The sequence below is a fragment of the Trichechus manatus genome, unplaced genomic scaffold, assembly GCF_000243295.1.
Source record: "Trichechus manatus latirostris isolate Lorelei unplaced genomic scaffold, TriManLat1.0 scaffold00021, whole genome shotgun sequence".
Lineage (NCBI taxonomy): Eukaryota > Metazoa > Chordata > Mammalia > Sirenia > Trichechidae > Trichechus > Trichechus manatus.
Genome location: NW_004443957.1, coordinates 7,245,318 through 7,260,162, shown reverse-complemented (window position 1 = coordinate 7,260,162; position 14,845 = coordinate 7,245,318). Strand labels below are relative to the sequence as shown.

The 14,845-nt window shown below is 38.5% G+C and overlaps 1 protein-coding gene across 7 annotated transcripts in view; it reads left to right on the top strand.

Annotated features, from left to right (window-relative positions):
- The window catches only part of TSNAX (translin associated factor X), a 52,013-nt gene that overhangs the window by 30,992 nt on the left and 6,176 nt on the right, over window positions 1–14,845 (top strand). The gene's annotated exons all lie outside the window — the stretch shown is intronic.

Below are 14,845 nucleotides of genomic sequence, written 5' to 3'. Positions count from 1 at the left end.
TTTTTCTCTGCCTGAAATGGCAGTTTGATGTCCTTTTAGGGCTAGTGGAAAACACAGGTATATGCACGTTGATAAGTTTTAAAAGCTTTTGTTTCTTTTTTGAAAATTATTATACTTTAGATGAAGGTTTACAGAACAAACTAGCTTCTCATTAAACGGTTAGTACACATAGTGTTTTGTGACATTGGTTACCAAGCCCACAACATGTCAACACTCCCTTCTCAACCTTGAGTTCCTGATCACCAGCTTTCCTGTCCCCTTTGCTTTCAAGTCCTTGCCCCTGGGCTGTTGTGCCCCTTTAGTTTTTTGGGCCTGTCTAATCTTTGGCTGAAGGGTGAACCTCGGGAGTGACTTCATTACTGAGCTAAAAGGGTGTCTGGGGGCCATACTCTCGAGGTTTCTCCAGTCTCTGTTAGGCCAGTTAAGTCTGGTAGTTTTAAAAGCTTTTCTGAATAGATTTTTATTTTGTTTGAAAGCACCCACTTGCCTAATTTGAAAATAAATTTACAACTGAAAGGGTAGTTAGAGAACATCTAGTCCCATGACCTCATTTTGTAAATGAATTTAATGATGGTATTAGAACGGAATCTTACCTATTTTATCTACTTTGATGCACTTTTCTGTTAGATCATGCTTCCCTCTTGATAGCTAGTATCTAATGCTTTAAAACTTAACAGTAAGGCTTTTTCTTGAAGATTACAGGTCTTATCTCTGGTTAAAGATGCTCATCCTTCCTTTAATTTTGTGTATTTACATAAGTAAAATAGGTATAGTTTAAATTTGCATTTAACTGTGAGGTGATTCAGTAAACATTTTCATGACTATTTTAATCCACAATTTAATAAGTGTATATTTCATACTGTAAATGTCTGGTGAATACTATGACCATCATTTTCTGGGTTACAAAAACTCGGTTTGTGAACATTCTTTCTAGATAAATGTCTGGTAGACAGTTCTTAGGCTGTTTATATGAAGATGTTTTAGCCCAGCTTCTCTTTACATCACTGTCTCAGTCATCTAGTGCTGCTGTAACGGAACTACCACAGGTGGATGGCTTTAACAAAGAGAAGTTTATTTCCTGAGAGTAAAGTAGGCTAAAAGTCCAAATTCAGGGCATCAGCTCCAGGGGAAGGCTTTCTCTCTCTGTCGGCCATCTTATCATCAGTGATCCCCTAGACTAGGAGCTTCTCTGCACAGGGACCCCAAGTCCAAAGGACGCGCTCTGCTCCTGGCGCTGCTTTCTTGGTGGTATGAGGTCTCCCTGTCTCTCTGCTCGCTTCTCTCTTTTATATCTCAAGAGATTGCCTCAGGACACAATCCAGTCTCATAGATTGAGTCCTGCCTTACTAACACAACTGCCACCCATCCTCCTTCATTAACATCATAGTGGCAGGATTTACAACATATAGGAAAATCACACAATGCCAGGGATCATGGCCCAGCCAAAATGATAACACACATTTTTTTGAGGGACATAATTCAATCCATGACAATTGCTGAACATTCCAGTTTTCTGAAATCTTGTTTCAGAAAGTTAACCTTTTGAGCTAAGGTCTGTCAGTTAATAAAGATGGGGCTAAATAGGGAACATGGGAAAGACAACTTCTTACTTAGTTTTGAAAATAGTGCACCAAGTTAAAGAGGTCCTTATTCCTTGGCAGACTCCGTCTTATTTTATTAGGCCTTAATAGTATAAACAGTATTGTTGTGTTAACACAGTTTCCTATTCTTAGCTAACCAAGAGGTATCTTAGACTCATAGTGCATGTTTGGCTAGGGTAACGTTTTGGAAGAACAGTGGCCTCTTTTAATTGTGAGCTAATAAAAAACCCCAAAAAAACCTGTTTCCTTTAAAGAAGTTAAAAAACATTATCTAACAAAAGTTAATGCCAGTGTTTCTTATTATTATCAATGATTCTTACTTAGTTTAATTCAACACTTACCAGACACTGATATAAACCCTACAGTGTAGGTGGATGTCTGTTCTTTACAAACGAGGAAATTGAAGCGCAGAAAGGTTGGTAAACTTACCTTAGTTCACAGTAAGTAAGAGACCGAATTGGCTTTTGAGCCTTGGACATCCTCATGTCTGCACTTTCCATTATGCCATTATCATATTTTATTTGGAGGAAGGTGAGTAAGGAGGTGGTTTTTTAAAAAGTGCAGGAGAAGGGGAAAACATTTACTTTTATGATTTGGCCATCTGGGTGAATGGGGATATCATCTGTTGAGAGAAGGAAATAAGAAGATGGAACAGATTTTGGTTGTGATAAATCGTAAATTATAGGCCATCCAGGTAGCTGCCTAGTCTGTCGCCTTCGAGTCGATTCCGACTCCCATTGACCTTATAAGACAGAGTAGACGTGCCCCATAGGGTTTCAAAGGCGCGGCTGGTAGATTCAAACTGTGACCTTTTCATTAGTAGCCCAACTCTTAACCACTGCACCATAATTGGATATAGGGGTCTAGAGAACTCAGGGCACAGGGTGTCATGGATTGAATTGTGTTCCCCAAAAGTATGTGTGAACTTGGTTAGGCCATGATTCCCGGTATTGTGTGGTTGTCTTCCATTTTTTGATGTAATTTCCCTATGTGTTGTAAATCCTAATCTCTGCCTATGGTTAATGAGGCAAGATTAGGTTAAGTTAAAGAGGATTGGGGTGGGCTGTAACACCCTTACTCAGGTCACATCCTTGATCTAATGTAAAGGGAGTTTCCCTGGGGTGTAATCTGCATCATCTTTTATCTTACAAGAGATAAAAGGTAAAGGAAGTGAGCAGAAAGTTGGGGACCTCATACCACCAAGAAAGCAGCACCAGGAGCAGAGCTAGTCGTTTGGATCCAGGGATCCTGCACACCTCCTAGTCCAGAGGAAGATTGATGACAAGGACCTTCCTCCAGAGCTAACAGAAAGAGAAAGCCTTTCCCTGGAGCTGATACCCTGAATTTGGACTTTTAGCCTCCTAGACTGTAAGAGAATAAAATTCTGTTTGTTGAAGCCACCCACTTGTGGTATTTCTGTTATAGCAGCGCTATAACGAAGACCCAGGCCTAACGTGAAGTTGCAGCTTTGGAGTCACCCACTTATAACTTGAATTTATAGACATGGATAAGATTGTCTAAGAACAGTATGGAATGAGAAGAAAGCCAAAGACTGGGTCCTATGGAACCCTAACTGAGGAGAAAGAAGTTGAATTTACAGGAAAGAGAATGGAATGATGGAATAGGACCCCCCCCCCCCCCGAGGAATCAAGAGAACATGTGGGATCCAGAGTTTAGGTAGACTGGCAAGCCTTGTATGAGAGGAGGGCCACCTCTTCTGAGATGGAAGGAAGGCAGTTAGGATAGGTATAGAGGTAGACAGCTGACGAAATTCTTGCTCATTAATCTCTGTTTTCATGTCACGTGCTGAGAATGGGGGATGAGGCAGGGAGGTGGTCTGGGATTGATGGGAGACTAACCAAAAAAAAAAAAACCAAGCCCAACTCATACTGACCCTAAAGGACAAAGTAGACCTGCCCCCATAGAGTTTCCAAGGCTGTAAATCTTCACGGAAGCAGGCTGCCCATCTTTTCTCCTGTGGAGTAGCTGGTGGGTTCGAACCACCGATCTTTCAGTTAGTAGCCAAGCGCTTAACCACTGTGCCACTAGGGCTCTCGGATGGGAGACTAGAGATTCATAATGGCTTCTGAGAGGAAGGGAGGTGAGAGCTTAACTAGGTGCAGTTATTATTGTTAATCATTTTGGAAGGTCTCTGTGATCAGTAAATATCTTTTCTGTGTAGGAATAGGAATGAATGAGGTAGAAAGATTAATTCATGGCTAGGGTTTTGCTCTAGATAGTTGCAACAGGATGACAATGGGAGAAGGAGGGCAGGATATTCAGCTTGAATATCTGTTATGGTCATTATGGTTGTTAAGATAAAAGTATATAGTTCTATGTCTGTTGGTAAGTATATTATTAACTCATGAATACTAAGATTAATTAATAATACAAATTATGGCATATGTGGTTTATCTCAGAAGCTAAACATGCACTATGATCCTAAGATGCTTTTCTTTCTTTCTATTCTTTTTTAGGGGGTGCTGGGGAGTGCATTTGAATTCAGAAGTCCAAGGGTGGGGTTGGGAGGGTTTGTGTTTTGCAGCTGAGCTGTGGCCCTATTCTGTAAATCCCGAAAGAACTGCCTTTTCCAAGGGGGGAAGCACATAGAATCTGGGGAGGCTGCTTGGGTTCAGGGATATGAACAGGTGTTTCATGCAGCAATATTTCCTTAGGTTACAGTAACTGTCAGGTGGGCTCAGGGAGCTTTGCTTTATTTGAAACACATTGCCTGGTGGAGAGGAGAGTGGTGGTCATCGCACGTTGGGAAGAGAGAGGTATAGAGGAAGGGAATCTGCCATTGAATGACCAAAGGACAACACACACCCCTAACAAACGACAGCACAAACTTCCTTCTCTCCTTCCAGCCCCCAGTGGTTGGAGGAGAGAGAATGATGAGAGAGGGACGGATACAAGGAATGGTGAATAGAGTTGAAAGCTGAGATGGGGCAGGCCTGTGAATCCCCTACATTGGCGAGTTAAAATGTCACCTAATGACGATCATTTTAATGGAGAAAGTTATGGTAGGAGTTCGCTATTTCCAGTGTCAAATCATGGTCCGGAGAATGGTATCATTTAGCTAGAGACAGTGAAATTAGACAAAAGATCTTTCCAACAGCATCTAAAAATCAAGAAATGATTTGAGAATAATCACAATGATTAATTGAAGCTTTGGTGGCATAGTGGGTAAGAGCTCGGCTGCTAACCAAAAGGTCAGCTGCTCAAATCCACCAGCCACTCCTTGGAAACCCTATGGGGCAGTTCTACTCTGTCCTGTAGGGTTGTTAAGAGTCGGAATTGACTTGATGGCAATGGGTTTGGCTTTATTTTTTTTATACCTTATATCCAGGAGTCAGAATCAACTCGACGGCAGCTAACAACAATAACAGCATACCTTATATCACTTGGTAGGCAGTTCTGTAATAAATGTAGTTTAATGTATTAAGAGAATAAAGGAATATATTTAAATTTTGGATTTATATTGATTTCTGTAATAATTTATATTCCTGTTAAGTATTTTAAGTGTCAGTCCAAGAGACTCCAGGTTGAAAGTACTGCATATAAATTTTACTACTGTCAGTATAATAGTATGTACTTTATAAAGCTAAGGCTTATAGATATATTTATTTGTGATATTCAGTTCATTTATTTGAGAGTAGATTTTTAGCAGACTGTCCTATGAATTAAAAGTGGGTATGATTTTATTTTAATATTTCAGTAATCTGGTTAAGCTAACCTGTGTAAAAAATGCAGGTGTTACTCTTTCAAATAGTTACAAACACTATTTTTTTTAAACTGGGATATAATTCACACAGCATAAAGTTCACTCTTTTTAATTGTACAATTCAGTTTTTTTTTTGTTTTTTTTTAAGTATATTCACAGCATTATGCTCCTGTCACCATTATCTAATTCCAGAACATTTTCATCACTCCAAAAAGAAACCCCCTACCCATTAGCAATCACTACTCATTCCCTCCCTCCCCAGCCCCTGGCATCTACTTAAAGTCTTTTCTTTCTCTGTGGATTTGCCTATTCTGGACATCTCATACAAATAGAGTCATATGATACATGTCCTTTTGTGTCTGGCTGCTTTCACTGATCATGACGTTTTTGCAGTTCATCCATCTGGTAGCATGTATCAGAATTTCATTCTTTTTTATGGTTGAATAATATTCTGTTACAGCAATAGACCACAGTTTTTTCATTCATCAGTTGATGAACATTTGAGTTTTCCCTAGTTTTTGGCTGTTAGTAATAATGCTGCTGTGAACATTTATGTGAACAAAGTTTTCGATTTATACCTAGTAATGAAATTGCTGAGTCATATGATAAAGAATTTTTTTTAAAACACTAAAAGCCTAGAAAAAAAGTTGAGACATGAAATTCAAATTTAAAATGAAACTTTTCTCATCTGTTTATATATGGTTTTTGGTGGAGAGTTGACTGGATGCATATTGTGTAAATATTGTAAGATAAGTAAAAATAACCAGAAGCCTTTGGTTGGCTTTCCTTGTATATGTTCTAATAGGGGAACAAGGAGAAAAACAACAGATTACATAAAAGCAACCTACAAATTTCTCTCACTGGCAGCTGATTCTGTAAATAATTCTATTTGGATTTCATCCAAGGCAAAAGCAGAAGGGGAAGGCATTGTTTAATGGAATATGGTAGTAGGTTAAGATTTTTCCCCCTGGGAATTATTCACTGAAAATAGCGGATGTCCTTTTCATCAAGTTGAAACGTAACTTGTTTGGACACCCTTTTACCTACACGTGAGCAAAAATACTTTTCAGTGTTTTGGGCCAGATGCCCTTGAACTTTCTCTGTAGTATAGCATGAAACTTAATTTCTACAGAACAGAAATGGCCACCTCATTTCTGAAATAACTTTAATAAAAAACATCCCAAGGAGAACATAAGTAATGACTTTAAGTATACTTGAAAATTTTTAGTATCTGACAACTGTCCACATTTAATAGAGATTGACACCATTGATAAAATTTTTGAAGGTTTTTATTTCGTATTCTCATTTTTCTCTATAAAAAAATAAATCAGGTAATTATAAGACCTCCTAATTCTGAACCTCATCAGTTCGAACTTGTAAGAATATTTCTTTTTTAATGTGCTTAAATCCAAAGTAGTATAAATTAAGCACCATTAGATAGTTATGAACATTTGAATATCAAATTTAAAAAAATATTTTTGTGATAGCTCTTAGAGTTTCATAAAAATAGTGATGAGGAACAGGAATACATTATTAGAAGCAATTTACTAAACATTTGTGTGCCTTCTACATATGAGATAGTAACTTTGGAGAAAAGGAGCCCTGGTGGCTCAGTGGTTAAATGCTTGGCTGAATACCAAGGTCTTTTCAAACCCACCAGCCGCTCTGAGGGAGAAAGATGTGGTGATCTGCTTCTGTAAAGATGTATAGCCTTGGAAACCCTATAGGACAGTTCTACTCTGCCCTGTAGGATCGCTATGAGTGGGAGTTGACGGCAACGTGTTTGGTTTGTTTTTATCTTTGAGGATGGAGGAAGGGTAGAGCAAAGACTTAAAGTGATCCTTGTCCTTAAAAGTTCTGGGGTGCAAAATAGGTGACAAAAGAACTCTTGACTAGAAACGTAATTGAAGTAGAAGTTTTATATAGTGTGAATGAGGAGATGAATGCTGCTTTGATCAGGGTATAGCAGAGCATTAAACAGATGGTGGGGGAGTAAACAGGGTTTTATAGGCACAGAAGAATATGGGAGCATGAAAGTATGTATTTTAGAGATAAGAGAATAAGATTAAAGCATGGAGAAAAGTTGAACTGGGGATTTAGTGGGGAAAAAAAGTAAGAGAAAGCGATTACATTTTATGTGGAGCTAAATGTAAAGACAGGCATAAGCTTTTGTATTACAAAATCTTATTTTCACAAAATTTTACTTTCATTACTCAGTAGCTGTGTAACTTGATGGGTGACTTTCTTAACTTCTCTGAGCCTCAATTTGTTCATCCATCAAGTAAGGGTAGTAATATAGCCATGTAAGTTTATGAGCATTAAAAATGATGCATGTGAAGTATACATTATGTTACATATAATAGACACTCAAGACTTAAGTAGACATTATTAATAATACTTTATTTTTTTTAAAGTCTCATTGGGAGTACAATATAAAAAGATACGTACTGCTTTTAATTATTGGGCAGTCTTGGTTTTTTCCTTTGGTAGCCAAAGTTTGTTAAATACAATCATCAAAGCTTGGATTTTTTTTTTTTTTTTTTTATGGTAAGACAGGTAAAGGTAGAAATAATACAATTATTTATTTTCTGAACTCCCCTATTGTATTAGTCAAGGTCCAAACAGGAGACAGAAACTACACAGTAATTTGAACAGGAAAAGTTTTATATAAAGAATTATTAGAAGTACCATACGACCCAGCAGTCCTGCTTCTTGGAGTATATCCTAGAGAAATAAGAGCCATCACACGAATAGACATATGCACAACCAAGTTCATTGCAGCACTGTTCACAGTAGAAAAAAGATGGAAACAACCTAGGTGCCCATCAACAGATGAATGGATAAACAAATTATGGTATATTCACACAATGGAATACTACGCCAGCGATGAAGAACAATGATGAATCCGTGAAACAACTTTTAACGTGGAGGAATCTGGAAGGCATTATGCTGAGTGAATTTAGTCAGTCGCAAAAGGACAAATATTGTATAAGACCGCTATTATAAGAACTTAAGAAAAGGTTTAAACACAGAAGAAAACATTCTTTGATGGTTACGAGGTTGGGGAGGGTGGGAGAGGAGTATTCACTAACTAGATAGTAGACAAGAATTATCTTAGGTAAAGGGAAAGACAGCACACACTACAGGGGAAGTCAGCACAACTGGACTAAACGAAAGTTAAGAAGTTTCCTGAATATAACCAAACACTTTGAGGGACAGAGTAGCAGGGGCAGGGATTTGGGAACCATGGTTTTAGGGGACAACTAGGTCAATTGGCATAACAAAGTTTATTAAGAAAATGTTCTACATTCCACTTGGTGAGTGGCGTCTGGGGTCTTAATAGCTAGCGAGTGGCCGTCTAAGATGCATCAATTGGCCCCAGCCCACCTGGAGTAAAGGAGAATGAAGAACACCATAGATGCAAGGAAAATATTAGCCCAGGAGGCAGAAAGGGCCACATAAACCAGAGACTTCATCAGCCTGAGACTAGAAGAACTAGATGGTGCCCAGCTACCACCAGTGACCGCCCTGACAGGAAACACAACAGAGAGTCTCTGATGGAGCAGGAGAAAAGTGGGATGCAGAACTCAAATTCTAGTAAAAAGACCAGAGTTAATGGTTTGATTGACACTGGAGGGACACTGGAAGACATGGCCCCCAGACTCTCTGTTAGCCCAAAACTAAAACCATTCCCGAAGCCAACTCTTCAGACAAAGATTAGACTGGACTATGGGACATAAAAATGATACTTGTGAAGAGTGATCTTCTTAGCTCAAGTAGATACATGAGACTAAATGGGCAGCTCCTGTCCAGAAGCAAGATGAGAAGGCAGAGGGGGTCAGGAGCTGGTCGAATGCACATGGGAAATCTGGAGTGTAAAGGAGGGGTGTGCTGTCACAGTATAGGGAGAGCAACAAGGGTCACATAACAATGTATGTATAAATTTTTGTATGAGAGATTAACTTGATTTGTAAACTTTCACTTAAAGCACAACCATAAAAAAAAAAAATTATGAACTGTGCAGGAGGTTACCCAGTAAGAGGAAAAGAGAACTCTAAAGAATACAGGACTGTCATAGAGGGAGCAGTCCCTACACCTAGGGCTGAGATAAGCACCCAAGGAAGGAACAAATCTGGAAGAACCTACTTCCTGACACCCTGCAGGGCTGAGATCTAGACCTCATTAGAGAGGTACGGGATATCCACACTGGATGATGCAGAAGTTTGTTGAGGTGTTATGCTGAGGGAACTCACTGAGAAGCTGCCCATGGGGAGATGCCATGCCATGGAGCTCCCTGCCCAAGTGGGTAGCTCACAGGGAAGCCACTTTGTGGAGTACAAGGGGAAGCTGCCCTGGGGAGATGCCATATGCTGCTGGCGACCTTGAGCTGCTGGCTGCCCTGCACTTAGAAGGCTGCTAATAGGAGCTGTACACTGGAACCAAGAAGAGACACTCCTTCCTCTTGCATTATCCTTTCAGTGCCTTCTGCTAACAAAGCTTAGCATCATCCAGCTCCCAAAGGAGAAATGCTTTAAAGGCCCACCTCTGTTATCTGAGATAATGGAATTGAGAGGCAATAAACTGATAAGTGGCACACCTATTAGTAAGGAGCCCTGGTGGTGCATTGGTTAAACACTCAGCTGCTAACCGAAAGGTGAGTGGTTCGAACCCACCAGCGGCTCTGTTGGAGAAAAGACCTGATGATCTGTTCCCATAAAGATTATACCCTAGAAAACCCTATGGGTCAGTTCTGCTCTGTCCTGTAGGGTCGCTATGAGTCAAAATCGACTCAGTGATACACAGCATTATTGATCTTTTAAGTTTTCTTACTATTTTGCTGTAATGATTGTAATAATGAACATTTTGTGCATATGCCTAATTGTTCAGGCCTAATCTCATTCAAAAGAGATTAGCCATATTACGGCATATTTAGAGATGTGATTATTGATCCTTGAGTTTTGCTATTTGATTATCTATATACACTTACTTTTTGTATGCATGAAGTATCTCCTGAAGGATATGAGAAACACAGATTGTCTTTAGGGAAGGGACCTGGGTAGCGAGAGCATGGGCATGAGATTGTTCACTGTTTAGTAAGTTATCCTTCTTGAATTTTTATGAATATGTTGTCTATGCATAAAACAAAATTTACAAAGAACATTTTTAGTTGTAAAGTAAAAGATGTTACCTGTTTTGTTAAACTTGGCCTTACGAATTTTTCATTTCTCAGCATATTATGGTTTATTAAACAAATTTTCCTGTTACCAATTGTCTTCTGTCAGCTAAAGGCACCTATTTTCTGGCTCATTCTTTAATGCCATTTGCAACTCAGAATGAGTCAGGATACCACAGCTAGATCATAGTTAATGGAGAAAGACTGAGAGCTTTCTCATTTAAGATCAGAAACAAGACAGGGATTCTAACTCTTACCACTGCAATTCAACATTGTTCTGGAAGTCTTAGCCAGAGCAGTTAGGCTAGAAAAAGATAAAAGGTATCCATGTTGGGAAGGAGGAAGTAAAACTATCCATTTTTGCAAACAACATGATTGTACACATAGAAAACCCCAAAGAATCCATAAGAAAACTATTAAATGAATTCAGCAAAGTGGCAGGGTATAAGGTTAACACACAAAAAGTCAGACTTTTTATACATCAGCAGTGAGCAAGTAGAAAAGGAAATTGAGGAAACACTACCATTTCTGATAGCATCTAAAAGGATAAAGTACTTAGAATAAGTTTAACCAGGAGGGTGAAAGACTTGTGCACAGAAAACTATAAAACATTACTAAAAGAAATTAAAGAAGACCTAAGTAAATGGGAAGGAGCCCTGCTGGTGCAGTGGTTAAGTGCTCAGCTGCTAACTGAAAGGTCCATGGTTCGAACCCACTAGCTGCTCCATGGGAGAAAGATGTGGCAGTCTGCTGCCACAAAGATTAAAACCCAAAAGACCCAAACCTGTTGCCATCAAGTCAATTCCGACTCGTAGCAACCCTGTAAGACAGAGTAGAACTGCTCCATAGGGTTTCCATGGAGCAGCTGGTGGATTCGAACTGCTGACCTTTTTGGTTAGCAGCTGAGCTCTTAACCATCACACCACCAGGGCTCCCTAACCCCTCCTCCCCAAAAATTACAGCCTAGGAAACCCTATGGCCAGTTCTACTCTGTCCTATAGGGTTGCTATGAGTCGGAATCGATAGCACACAACAGAGCAACAACAAATAAATGGAAAGACATTCCATGTTCTTGGATTGGAAGGCTTAATACAATTAAGATGCCAATACTACCAAAAGCAGTCTATAAATTTAATGCAAAACGGAAAACACCAAACCCATGGCCATCGAGTTGATTTTGACTCAAGTTTAATACAGTCCCCATCAAAATTCAACAGCCTTCTTTACAGAAATTTGCCTTTCCAAATTTATATGGAAGGGCAGAGGACTCCAAATAGCTAAAGCAATCTTGAAGAAGAAGAATAAAGTTGGAGGACTCAGACTTCCTGATTTCAGAACATAAGACCACCTGGTACAGGTATAATAATAGAATATAGACTAATGAAATAGAATTGATGATAATCCAGAAATAAATCCATACATCTACGGTCAACTGATTTTGACAAGAGTGCTAAGTCCATTCACTGGGGAAAGAAGAGTGTCTTCAAAAAATGGTGCTGGGAAAATTGGATTTCTGCATGCAGAAGAATGAATCAGGATCCATGCCTCACACCATACATAAGAACCTAAATGTGAAAAATAAAACCATGAAATTCTTAGAAGAAAATATAGGGATGTGGCTGCGAGGCCTTGTTTTTAATGATGGCTTATCAGATACGACAACAAAAGCACAGTCAGCAAAAGATAATAGATAAATGGGGACCTCATAACAAAGTGAAAAGACATCCTACAGATTGGGAGAAAATTTTCAGGAACTGTAATATCCAATAAGGGTCGAATATTCAAAATATATTTAAAAAAACTTTTACAACTTGGAACAAAAAGACAAACAACCCAATCAAAAAACGGCAAAGGACTTGAACAGACGTTTCACCGAAGACATTTCAGACATATACAAATGGCCAACGAGCATGAAAAGATGCTCAAAGTCATTAGCCATTTGAGAGATGCAAATCAAAACCACAATGAGATACACTTTACCTCTATTAGAATGGCAATGATTAAAAAAAAAAAAGGTGTTGGGAGGTAATGCAAAAACTAGAACCTTCATACATTGCTGGTGGGAATGTAAAATGGTACATCCACTGTGGAAAACAGTTTGGGCGTTTCCTCAAAAAATCTAACATAGAACTATCATATGACCCCGCAATCCCAATCCTAGCTATATACCCAGAAGAAATGAAGGCAGGAGGGCATACAGAAACCTGTACACCAGTGTCCATTGCAGCACTTTTCACAGTATTCAAAGGGCGGAAACAAATGTTCATCAGCAGTGAATGCATAAACAAAATGTGGTATATACACACAATGGAATACTGTTCAGCCAAAAAGAGAAGTGAAGCTCTGGTGCATGCCACAACACCGATGAACCTTGAAAATGTCATCCTGAGAGAAAAATATGTCAGTCACAAAAGGACAAATACTGTATCTCACTTATACGAAATAAGGAAATATGTAGAAACACCAAAGATTATTAATAGTTGCCAGAGGTGAGAGGGAGTTTTTGCTTAGGGGGCATTGAATTTTAATTGTTGAGTCGGAGTATGTTTTTCTTAGGTATATTTTTGCCACAAATTAAAAAAAATGAGGATATTTTCATTTAGTTAAGTTTACTCTTATTGCTATCAAAACCAGGTCATCCATTTCCCTTTGTATTCTTGACCATTATATGACATTTCATGTGATGGTATCAAAGCTGTCAGCCTCTCCAACACTGTTGATACCGAACCTGATTTTTAGTGTCAGCCAGTGAGAGATTGTATAAGTAGCAGGATTTTTTCATTAAAAGTTTAGAGAGACAGCTTAAATTCTGATGATTCTACTAAGTTCCATAATCAAATTTATTCTTTTTCCTATTTTTTTGCAATAAAGCTTTTAGAAAGACTAAGACAGTTTCTTAACCTAATAGTAATGTTAGAAATACTTTTTTCCTTATGAGTATCACCTTATAGATTAAGGTAAGATAAAATAATAACTGAAGAGTGTGGCTATAGAATTTAGTGTTTTAAGACACTTGAAAAAGTATTTCTAGTCCTATTTTGACCTTTATCAAAATTTACTTTAAATTCAGTATGAATTTTTTAGAGTCTACATCTGGTTCAAGTTGTATTGCTTACTTTTTTTTTTTTTTTAAACTACTAAGGCACAAAGGAGTTTTTTTATTGTTCATCTTAGATCCATTTTGAAATGTGAGGACACAAACAAAATACAAATTACGTGATTGGCACTTCTATCTGCATTGTTCACAGTTTCTCCTATTAAAATTTAAGGATTATCTAAACTGTCTTTAATTTTATGTCTCACTTGATTGCATCGTTATTCTGTTTTGCTGCTTAAGGAAGCAAAAAATAGTCTGATGAATAGTTTCTATTTATCAAAGCCTTTCAATTTATGGAATAGCCATTTCTTAAATTCCAGAATTCTTAAATTCTTAAAAATTTTAAATTCTTTTTAAGATTCTTCCTAAAATTTTTTGACATTTCTCTGTGGGAAAGAGTATAGATTTTCAAAACTAATTACTCATGAAGTGTAAAGAAGAAACTGAATGCATTTATATTTGAAATAGACAAAGTCTGGTTACAAAATGTTTGCTGTTTTCAGTGCTAATCCCATCATCTGTCCCCAGGTGATTGTATTCTTTTTAAGTATCTAACTTAATGCTGGCATTATAGTAGAGACCCACTAAATTTTTGTTGAATTTAAACCAAAAAACAAAACATCAAACTTGTTGCTGGAAAGTTGATTTGACTCATGGCAACCCCATGTGTTACAGGGTAGAACTCCTCCATAGGGTTTTCTGAGCTGTCTTGGGTAGCACACATGGTTTGCGCTTGTCTGCTAACCTAAAGGTTGGTGATTCCAACCCACCCAGCGGTACAGCAGAAGAAAGGCCTAGAGATCTGCTGCTGTAAATATTACAGCCAGGAAAATCCTATGGAGAAGTTGTACTCTGTAACACATGGGGTCACCATGAGTCAGAATCAGCTTGATGGCAGTGAGTTTTTAATCTTTATGGAAGCAGATTGCCAGGTTTTTCTTCCACAGTGCAACTGTGGGTGGATTCAAACTGCCAACCTTCATGTTAGAAGTTGCATGCAAACCACTTGCACCAGCCAGGGACCTTCTTTGTTGAGTTAAACCAAAAACCCATTGCCACTGAGTCGATTCCAACTCATAGCAACCCTATAGGACAGAGTAGAACTGTCCCGTAGGGTTTCCAAGGAGCGGCTGGTGGATTGGAACTTAAGCTTTTCGGTTAGCAGCCAAACACTTAACCACTGCGCTACCAGGGCTGCTTGTTGAGTTCGGTGATGATAAATTTGAAGCTTTTTACTATGACATTTCTAT